The sequence below is a fragment of the Cynara cardunculus genome, assembly GCF_001531365.2.
Source record: "Cynara cardunculus var. scolymus isolate 2C chromosome LG 1, CcrdV1, whole genome shotgun sequence".
NCBI classification, from domain to species: domain Eukaryota; kingdom Viridiplantae; phylum Streptophyta; class Magnoliopsida; order Asterales; family Asteraceae; genus Cynara; species Cynara cardunculus.
Window position 1 is genome coordinate 9,565,284 of NC_037528.1, and position 9,908 is coordinate 9,575,191.

Genomic DNA, 9,908 nt, shown 5'->3' on the forward strand with positions numbered 1-9,908 from the left:
CTGTGAAGGTAACCTTCACAGTGTTTTTGCTGTGAATATTCGACTTTTTTAAACCTTCACAAACCTTCACAGTGTTTTTGCTGTGAAGTTTCAAGTGTAAAAATGTGGTTTCACGGGTCTCACGAAAACAGTCTGGTCTCACGTGAACCCAACCCTATATATATATATATATATATATATATATATATATTACTTTAAGAAGTGGTAAATATTTAAGAAGTAAAAAAGTCATACGGTTAAAATTGGTAAATACAAATTGTTAGTTTTTTTTTTGGAGGCTCCCTCCATATCCCATCTTTCAGCCTTCGTATTATTGCCTTGACCAAAGTTGTAGAGAAGGCTCTCCGAAGCTTTGATTTGGAGACTTGGGCTGGAGCTAGCTAGGTAGCTGGACTAGCCAAAAGGCCTCATCTCTAAAAGTCTGAGGGAGATGGGATGAGTGAGGGTTAAATTCTTTTCCGGAAAAAAGGTAAAGGCGCTTGCTCGAATGCGTGACTTATGTCTCTTTTTCCATTTATAAAAAGTAAGATGAATCTGCGGTCACCCATCGAGAATGGCTCTGACCCTTGGGAAGCTATGCAAGCAAAAAAAAAAGCTTTCTAGGTTTGTCTTCTGTCTCCATAACACCCGTTATTGCATTAAGCACCGATAATTCACCAAAAGCAATATCAGCCGTTGCTCCCTGTTCACTTAGGGGTCGTTTATCAAACACTTACCTGATAAGTGCCTACCGATAAAATTTAAAATTATTATGTATTTACCGGGTAAGATTCGTCACCCTCACTTACCGAGTAAGACTCTTGGTCCTTGTCTCACTCTTACTAGGTAAGATTCTTGGTCCTTATTATATTCATCCGGTGAGGTAATGTTACTTGATAAGCGCTTACTCGGGTAAGCATTTGGTAAACGGCCCCTTAGCCTACAAACTAAAAAAAATGCCTATGACGTCAAAGACACCTTAGTGCCCAGGGGCATGGGCATCATAGTTGGTTGTGCAAAGAGGTTTTTGACTTTCTCCCTATTGTGTTACCTTTCCAGGAGTCACTCAAATTGAGCCGAGAGATTCCGATACCAAAATAAGTGATTTTAGCCCTTATAAAAAAATATTGATTCTCCATTCGTCTGACCAAAGGTGTGGATAACGAGGCCACCCGTGCCGGGATTCATTTCCTACTTCCAGGTGAATGATTTCAAGTTAGAGAGTTAGGGAATTCAATCTTAGTATTGAAAGTGTCAAGCTACATGAAAGAGATTTCCGGAAGTCCACAGAAAAATTATTGGTAATTGCCCGAAATGAAGTAGATGATTAATTACTATAGTTTCACAAATAGGAGGCAAACGGGTGATTCACATATGAACTATATGTTCGTATTTGAACTCGTGTAATTCACATATGAACTATTTTAACCGATTCAAATATGAACCCATGTGATTCACATATTGACTAATTAACTTATTCACATACGAAGCCTTGTGATTCACATATGAACTCGTGTGATTCACATATAAACTAATTAACGAGTTAATATATGAGCATATAGTTCATATGTGTATCACGTGAGTTCACATATAAACCTGTTTGCCGTCTATTTTCAAAAGTTACGAAACTATCCATTTATCTTCTGCATACCAATGCAAGGAATTGTTCGATGTTTCACGATCAAAACAACAAATGTTGACCAAATAAAAGGATATGATCACTTCTTTACTTCTCAAATGAACCTTTATACATACACACATACACACATACACACATACATACATATATATATACATACATACATACATACATACATATATATATATACATACATACATACATATATATATATATATATATAATATCACCATCATTTTTTCAAATCGAAAATCGACGAAAATATAATAAAAATTGGAGTGAAACAAATTAAACCCATAAAATGATTCTTTATTATCTATAATTTGACATCCATTTTGATATATTTTTTCATCCATTTTTATGGTTATCTGGTTCTTTGTTTCAAGGTTCTCTTTTGATCTTTTCACATTGAGGTGATTTCTATAAAGAAAAAACTAATTACATATAACAATCGTCGCTATTAATTTGAGATGGGATGTCATATGGGTAGACCTAGAAGGTGGTCGCGCCACCGTTACATGGTTCCATCATAGTGAAAAATGATTACATTTTCGAAGGATGTCACTGTAATTTTTGTTGTACGCCATTATATTTTCTAAAACTAAAGTTATGAGAGAAGTTTAAGACGAAAAAGATGGTTTAAGGTGTTAGGTTTAATATTATACTGTTAAAAAAAGTCTTGGTTTGAGTTCTGCTCTTAACAAAATTCCTGTTTCTTTTTAGGTTACTGCTTAAATTTATGCAGTTGCACCAAGACTCGAACCAATGATCTGTCTGCAAACACAAGTAACAAACCAGCTAATTCATCGTGATTTCGTTAAAAGTTTCTATAACTTATCGTCAAATGATGCCATACACATCTTTTCCTATACCTAAAACAACTGGCTAAATAACATATATTTTTTTTTGATAAACCTGGATACCTGCTTTGCAGATAGCCTAAAGTCGCCGCATTTGAACCTCCATGGCCACAAGGGGATCTTTCTTCCTCCTTGGATTTGAAACTGAGACCTTCTAGTACTTTTGACCTTTGAAGCCAAGCTCAAACCAATTAGGCACCACCCTTGTGGTTTAAATTAACGTAGAAATCATGGTGTAAGTTATCAATAATCCAGTATCTCCAACTTAATTGGTGTATATTAAAATTTAACCTCAAAATAAATGAAAAAGAAAGCTTTGAGATATGATTTGAAGCAAAAGAAAAGAAGATGAGAGGACAAAAGGTGGCAAAGTTGTGTGGGTGTGGGTGGTGGGGGCTTCTAACTTTGGTGTGTGAACTTCTTGCCATTTGGTATGAAGTTACCTTTCACTTGGCCTCTTTTCCCCCTTTTTTGGCACATTTTTCTTTCCATGTTTATTCACTTTATTTGTGGTTTGAGGAGTATGACTTAGATTTGCATATAGAAAGCTTTTTGAATTAAAGTCTTTAATTATGGTTTTAACCTAACAGATAATGACGTAAACAGTTCTGTAAAATAAATGAAAGGTTTGAGGTTCAATTCTAGACACCAGTCATCTGTTACTTGGACATGAGATTTACTTCCCAATGGTAAATGTAGGATCAGTACAGTGGCAATGCTATAAAGAATGATGTCCTACCCTTTTTGTAGCATGTGATTTTCTTAAAGTTATTTCAATTCCAATTTTGTTGCTAAACGTTGTAGCTGTTTAAAGCCAAAGATAATATGCAGTTTAGAGCCATACATGATAATGCAGTACATCTTTATGACTTTGTAATCTATCTAATATTGTGTGGGAGGGACTATTTCGTCCATTTTCATATTTTCTTAAAATGGGGATATTTTTCACGTTAGAAATGCTTATTTGAATGGAGTACAATAATGTGTATGTTATGCATTAAGAGTTGTACTGTGCCTGAATTTCTAGCTTAATCGTGTTGTAACGGCTAGTGCCTTACTTCTGGCCGTTCTGCCATCATCTTACTCACATGGATGCTTTTACATCATCATGAAGATAGTCGTTATTAGACGGTTTTCAAGATCGTAACCAACTTCTGAAAAACTAATATCTCAAACGTTATACATTTTGTGTTATGTAACCCTGTATTACATCTTTCTATGATTTATTAAGAATCTATTGTGCAATATACAATGCATTCTCTAATGAATAATATGCTTTTAACATATAAATTTTTATAGCATATAATTGAACTCATTTATATGCATTAAAAGTTGTATCTTACATGATGACAAAGATAACCATGACTTTTGCTTTTCCATGTTATAACTAAAAGTAGAATGAGACATCTAACAATGAACTCATTCTGCTTTTCACTTGTAATCTCTTTATCCTCTTTTACCAAACTAAAGCCTTATAACATGTCAATCAAGAAAAGGATTGTTAAAATACATAAGTGTGTGTATATATATATATATACATATATATATATATATGTATATATGTATGTATGTATGTATGTATGTGTATGTATGTACGTATGTATGTATGTATAAAGTTCGGTTTAAAGGTTCATATGTAGATCATTGAAAAAATACATTTGAAGATTCATATGTGAATATGTATGAATAATCTATAATGTTGATTCACATATGCATCTTTAAATGGATTCTTTTTCTAAATTTTTCAATGATTCACATATGAATATTCACTTAACCTTTTTTCTTTATCTTCTCGTGATATTTAGTCTTTGTATTTGAACATCACACTCTATATATTTGTACTGTATTATAAAGCATTTGACAAAAACTCTTAAAAACCATTTTTTTATGCATGAAGTACTGCTTATTGATGCATATTACTTAAAATTCAAGATTCCAAGTAATTTTGTGTAAGTACAACTTATTAAAGCTCCATTTTTAAATTTGTATAACTAACTGCAGATAAACATAATCAAATACATGATAAACATTCATTTTAAATATAAAAAATCTAAAATATAATTAAGATAATCATTGAGTTCTAACAGAATATATTTAATTATTATCTTTATAAAAAATTATATTATTAAACCAAAAATAAATTACTTTGTTATTAAATCTAAATTAAATTATAATAAAAAATTGAATTAAAGAAGTTACACAAAAAAAAAACGAAAACTATTAAATAGTTAATTTGATACTAATATTGATTTATTTATTTTCAAATTTTTATGCTATCTTCAAATTTATATTTCATTTAAAAACAAAACATTATTGTTTTTTCAAAATCACATAAAATCGTATTATATCAATAGAGACAAAATAAAAACTAAATATTAAAATCAAGATTTATCTCGCAGCATTACGCGAGTACCCTTCTAGTTAACATATAATGTGTACGATCATTTGTTTTTCTATGTAATAAATGAATATATATAAGAATGTAGAAAAATATACTTGAGTCAGCAAAAAGAGGACAATTGGTCTGGACAACCGTAAAAATTGTACTTAGGACGTTGACGTTATTAAAAAAACCCGAGTGATCTTTTCAAGTACTACCATCAAGAAAACCAAATTCATTCCGTATGCCGATAAATTCTAGTTTTAATGTTGTTAAAGACGTGTACCAATAGCTTAATGTTAAAAGGCTGCAATAAATATTCGAATAAAACCATGGTGCAGAATATAATGTTTACATGAGTGGATAACATTTCGAACCATTTCATTTGACTATTTTATGTCTTAACGCAGAACGCTCAAACTTGATCGTGGGCATACCCCAAATTTGATAACCTCACAAACGAACAATATGAAAAGAATTTGGTGCTTCGGTCTCTGTCTGACACAAGAGTTAACATCCGTCATGAAGATACAACCTATGACACTCGAATTTCTTTCGACCCACCAACACATACTTAACGTGCAGACATACACTGATATAATAAGATCCGCAATGTAATTGTACAGTTCTAATGACAACTTTATCCTACACATATCTATTATGTCTATTTATTAAAGTGACTTATCACTTTATATGAGAATAAGATTTCCACAAACAGTATTCATAATATTCCAGAAAATACACTGTTAAATGATATATTTGATTCATGATATTTGTAACGGGAATAAATGCTACAAGTTTATTGACAATTCCTTTATAAATTCAAATTCTTATTCGATTGCAACTCTAACTTGGTCTCAACAAGTAAATTTAGATTTAAAAGAATAAAATAATATTTTTGATTTCAAATAATCTATTTTTAATTTTAATATAAACAAGTATGGTTGGGTTTATGTGAGACCAGTCTGTTTTCATGAGACCCGTGAGATCATTTTTTATACTAGAAACTTTACAGCAAAACGTTGTGAAAGTAAAAAAAAAACGGAACCTTCATAGCAAAACACTGTGAAGGTAAAAACACTGTAAATGTTACATCCACAACATTTTGCTGTGAAGTTTCAAGTGTAATAAAATCTCATAAAAATATGCTGGTCTCACGTGATTCTAAGTTTAAACAAATTCGTTTAATAACGACAATTAGTTCTATTATATATTAATCATTAAAAAATAATTAAAGTCGTTCACTTTAGCATTTATTAATAACCAATAATTAAATTTGTTTAATAACGTTTCAACAAGTTTTTTAGTACGCTTTTAAAATAAAGTTTCTTATTAGTTATTTTATATGACGCTATTTAACAAAGTGTCCTATAAAAATGTCATCTTATACGACACTATTTAAAAGAAATGTCCTATAACAGAATCAGTTTCATAGGCCGATAATATCTAGAGTTGTTGATGGGCGGGACGATCGGTTAGACCCGACCCATCCAGCCCGCTAGAAATACAGGCTTAAACAACCATTATTGAGAAAATGGTAGGGCATGAGTTTGTTCGTTAAGATTAACGGGCAGACATGGGCATGCAATGTAAAAATAAATATGGACAGATCCGTTCAACCCGCTTATATTTTATAATTAATATTCATTTACCATTAATTAAAATTATACTAGTATATTTTAAAATTAAATTATTAAAGTTATATGATGAGACTCTTTGGTTATTCTTGAGAATCCAAAAGGCTAAGGGATTGTTTGTTTTTCATTTCTTTCTCCACCTTTTGAGAACCATGCGTCACTTTACTTGCTTAAAGTTGTAATTGCAACGATGTTTTTCCTTTACTTTTTGGTTCTAAGCTTATTAATTAATTGTTAGTGGTCAAGTTTATAGATTTATAAGAATTACACTTTTTAGGTTCGTTAGCCCGTCGGCAAGCTTGGGCCGTTAATTAATTGTTAGTGATCAAGTTTATAGATTTATAGTAATTTTTTGGTCCTATAAACTTAAGTTTTATAATGTCTGTTTAGTTATTGCATTGTTTACTTTCATACCATTAATCCTATACACACGATTGAATTTGTATTCTACATGTTATATTTTCTGATTATTTGTTGCACACACCTTTGCGTCGTGCACAAGTGAGACGTTTTCACGGAAACAACATCTTGATTCTTGCTATTTGAGCAGAGATGAACCCAGGAATTTTTGGATACGATGGCACCATATAAAACGGTTGCACCTTTCACGAACCTAATTTTTTTTTACCTTACCACGGAGGAACAATACGGTGGCACGTGCCACCTAACCACCCCTCTAGGTCCGTCTATGTATTTGAGATAAGGTTTGTGTACATCCTACCCCTCTCAAACCCTAATTTTGAGTAGGACATACCGAGTTGGTTTGGTTTGGTTTGATTTAATTGGCTTCAGTGTCCTATAAAACCGATTTCATTGTCGTGAAGGCTTTAGATGTGTATTCTTCATATGGTTTGAGAAAACTTTAAACCTCTCGGATTAGTACTGACATATCATCCATAAAAAGAATAAACTTTCTGGATTAAAAATATAATAATCGACGAGATTTCATTGGTTACAAAGTCAATAAAGATTTCAACAAAAGTTAGGTTATGATTTGTGACATTTATGTGCAATTTTTGACCTTTCACTATGAACTCTCCTTAGCTTCTTTTAGGGATTCAAAATCCAACCTAATTTGTATTCACAATATTTGGCCAATCTTCTTAGGGTTTGGTCAAATCTTAATCAGTAATATTTATATGATATGTCAGTAAATAATATAACTGTATATTTACATCCCTTTTATCTGCCAACTTGATTGGAGAAAACCCTGATATCATCAAGTTCTTAACGACTAAATTTTTAAGTCCATTTAAAAATCATTCAATCCGTAAGACACAACATGAAATGGACTCAAATGACAAAATCATGCAATCTATCGACTAAAACGTACGTCAGGTAAATAGTCACCATGCATCAACACACATGATACGCATAAAATATGCGATATGTAAAGCAACCCATACATAAACTTCTATCTAAATGATTGATATTATACACACGCAACGCTATCTTGACTTTTTCTCCGGTTTTAGCCGAAACGAGTTTTCAAACGCTTTAGAAACCAGTCGTTTACGATTCTATAATTTATGAACGATATACGATACATAATTAAAATACCGACTATTCAGCAAAATGGTGAGAGCCACCAAGCCATCCATCCATGTGATGTGACCCTCCATCACAAAGAAACCACACATGTACTATTCATGGGTTTGGATGTAGTCTAAAATATTATGAATCCAACTTTATAGCTTCCTTTCCCCATCTTGTTCTTTAAACAATCAAGTCTTTATTGGATTGTTACTCAAAATAAAGTCTCAATCTTTAAATACAACCCAGGTTAAAAATACTGATATCTGGTTGTATGTTTCGGTTTACTGAATATTAACACTATAAAACATATATTTCTTCAATATAAACACGATACAGGATTATTTGTTAGATTAATAAATAGTTTACTGGTGAGAAAGAAAATAATCGCACAGTGTTGGTATTTTAGTGTCATCAAGCCATGTAGTATGATTGAGATAAATGTCAGACAAGCCGAAATTAGACTTGGCTATAATTCGAGCTCGGACGTGTGGAGTGCACGCTCAGATAAGTTAAGTTGATCTCGAACTTCCCCACGTGGGGTTCCAAGGGGTCCCGCTAATTCATGCGTATGTAAGAAATTGATCCAAACTCCCGAACAGTCGCGTCTATTGGGACAGACATGACTCCCACCAAAGTAACCGACTTAACCGCAGGTGGCTATATATGATTTTGATTCGATGATTGGAGGGTGACGATCTTAGTGCATATCGTTACTCTGCCGGATTTTTGTCTCTTAAGGTACATAAATAAGATGTGTTTGTGATTTTGGATTTTGCTTGAAATCCAGATCGCTGCTCTTGGATTGTCTCAAATCTGATTTCGTGATAACCCAGAATATAGGGTCAAAATCACAGATTTTATAAGGTGTTTTATACACGATCTTTGAATTATCCAAGTATTTTGATATTCTATTTCTAAAATGTAACACACGGCGAACAAATAATGGCTAAAGAATAATTTACGCTTTAAAAGATTATAGTATATAGTATATAGTTCACATGTTAAAAGTGATGGTTAAAAGCACACGCTCACGTACATGTGACGCTTTTGGCAAAATGTCGGTTAAATTTAGAGATTATAATAGGACCGATAATAGATTTAAAACAACCTAATTATGTCATGTCTAATCATATAAAGTAAGTGCGTCTAAGACTTAATTCCATTACTTTAATGACCCTTTTCATGAACAAGATGACTTTTTACGTGCATAAACTGTATAGGTTACTTAGTGACAAAATGAGGGTTACAGTTCCTTTGAAAATTGAGGTTTTGTGGGCACCAGATTCTTAAATCAATCACATAGGATACTGTTTTGTATCTGATTTATCTCTCATATGATGCTGCCTTTGGGCACGAGATGATATGGGGTAGTTTAGAGGTTGTTAATAAAACAGTTATAAACTCTTCTGTGTAGGTAATACATTTTTTCAGTTGTATAGGATTAATACTATTAAAAATATTAATTCATATAGTTTGAAACTATTATGCTTTATATGTTTATTTAATACTCTGAAATATGAATTTGTACCGTAAAAATAAATAATAATTTATGGGGTGTTTGGTTCAGTCAGAGGAATGAAAATGAAAATGAAAATGAGAATATATTTACATTCTTCCCAGTTTAACGTGGAATCAAAATTTGGGTTTTTGGAAAAATGAACACATTATCTATACTATATTATAAAGCATTTGGCTAAAACTCTTAAAAACTCTTAAACTCTTAAAACTCTTAAACTCGTTCATCGCTATCCGATTTCATCCCTATCCGATTTCATCCCATAACTGAATTCGTGTAACTAACTGCAGATAAACACAATCCAATACAGGATAAACATCTCATTTTAAATATAAAAAATCTAAAATATAATTAGGATAAT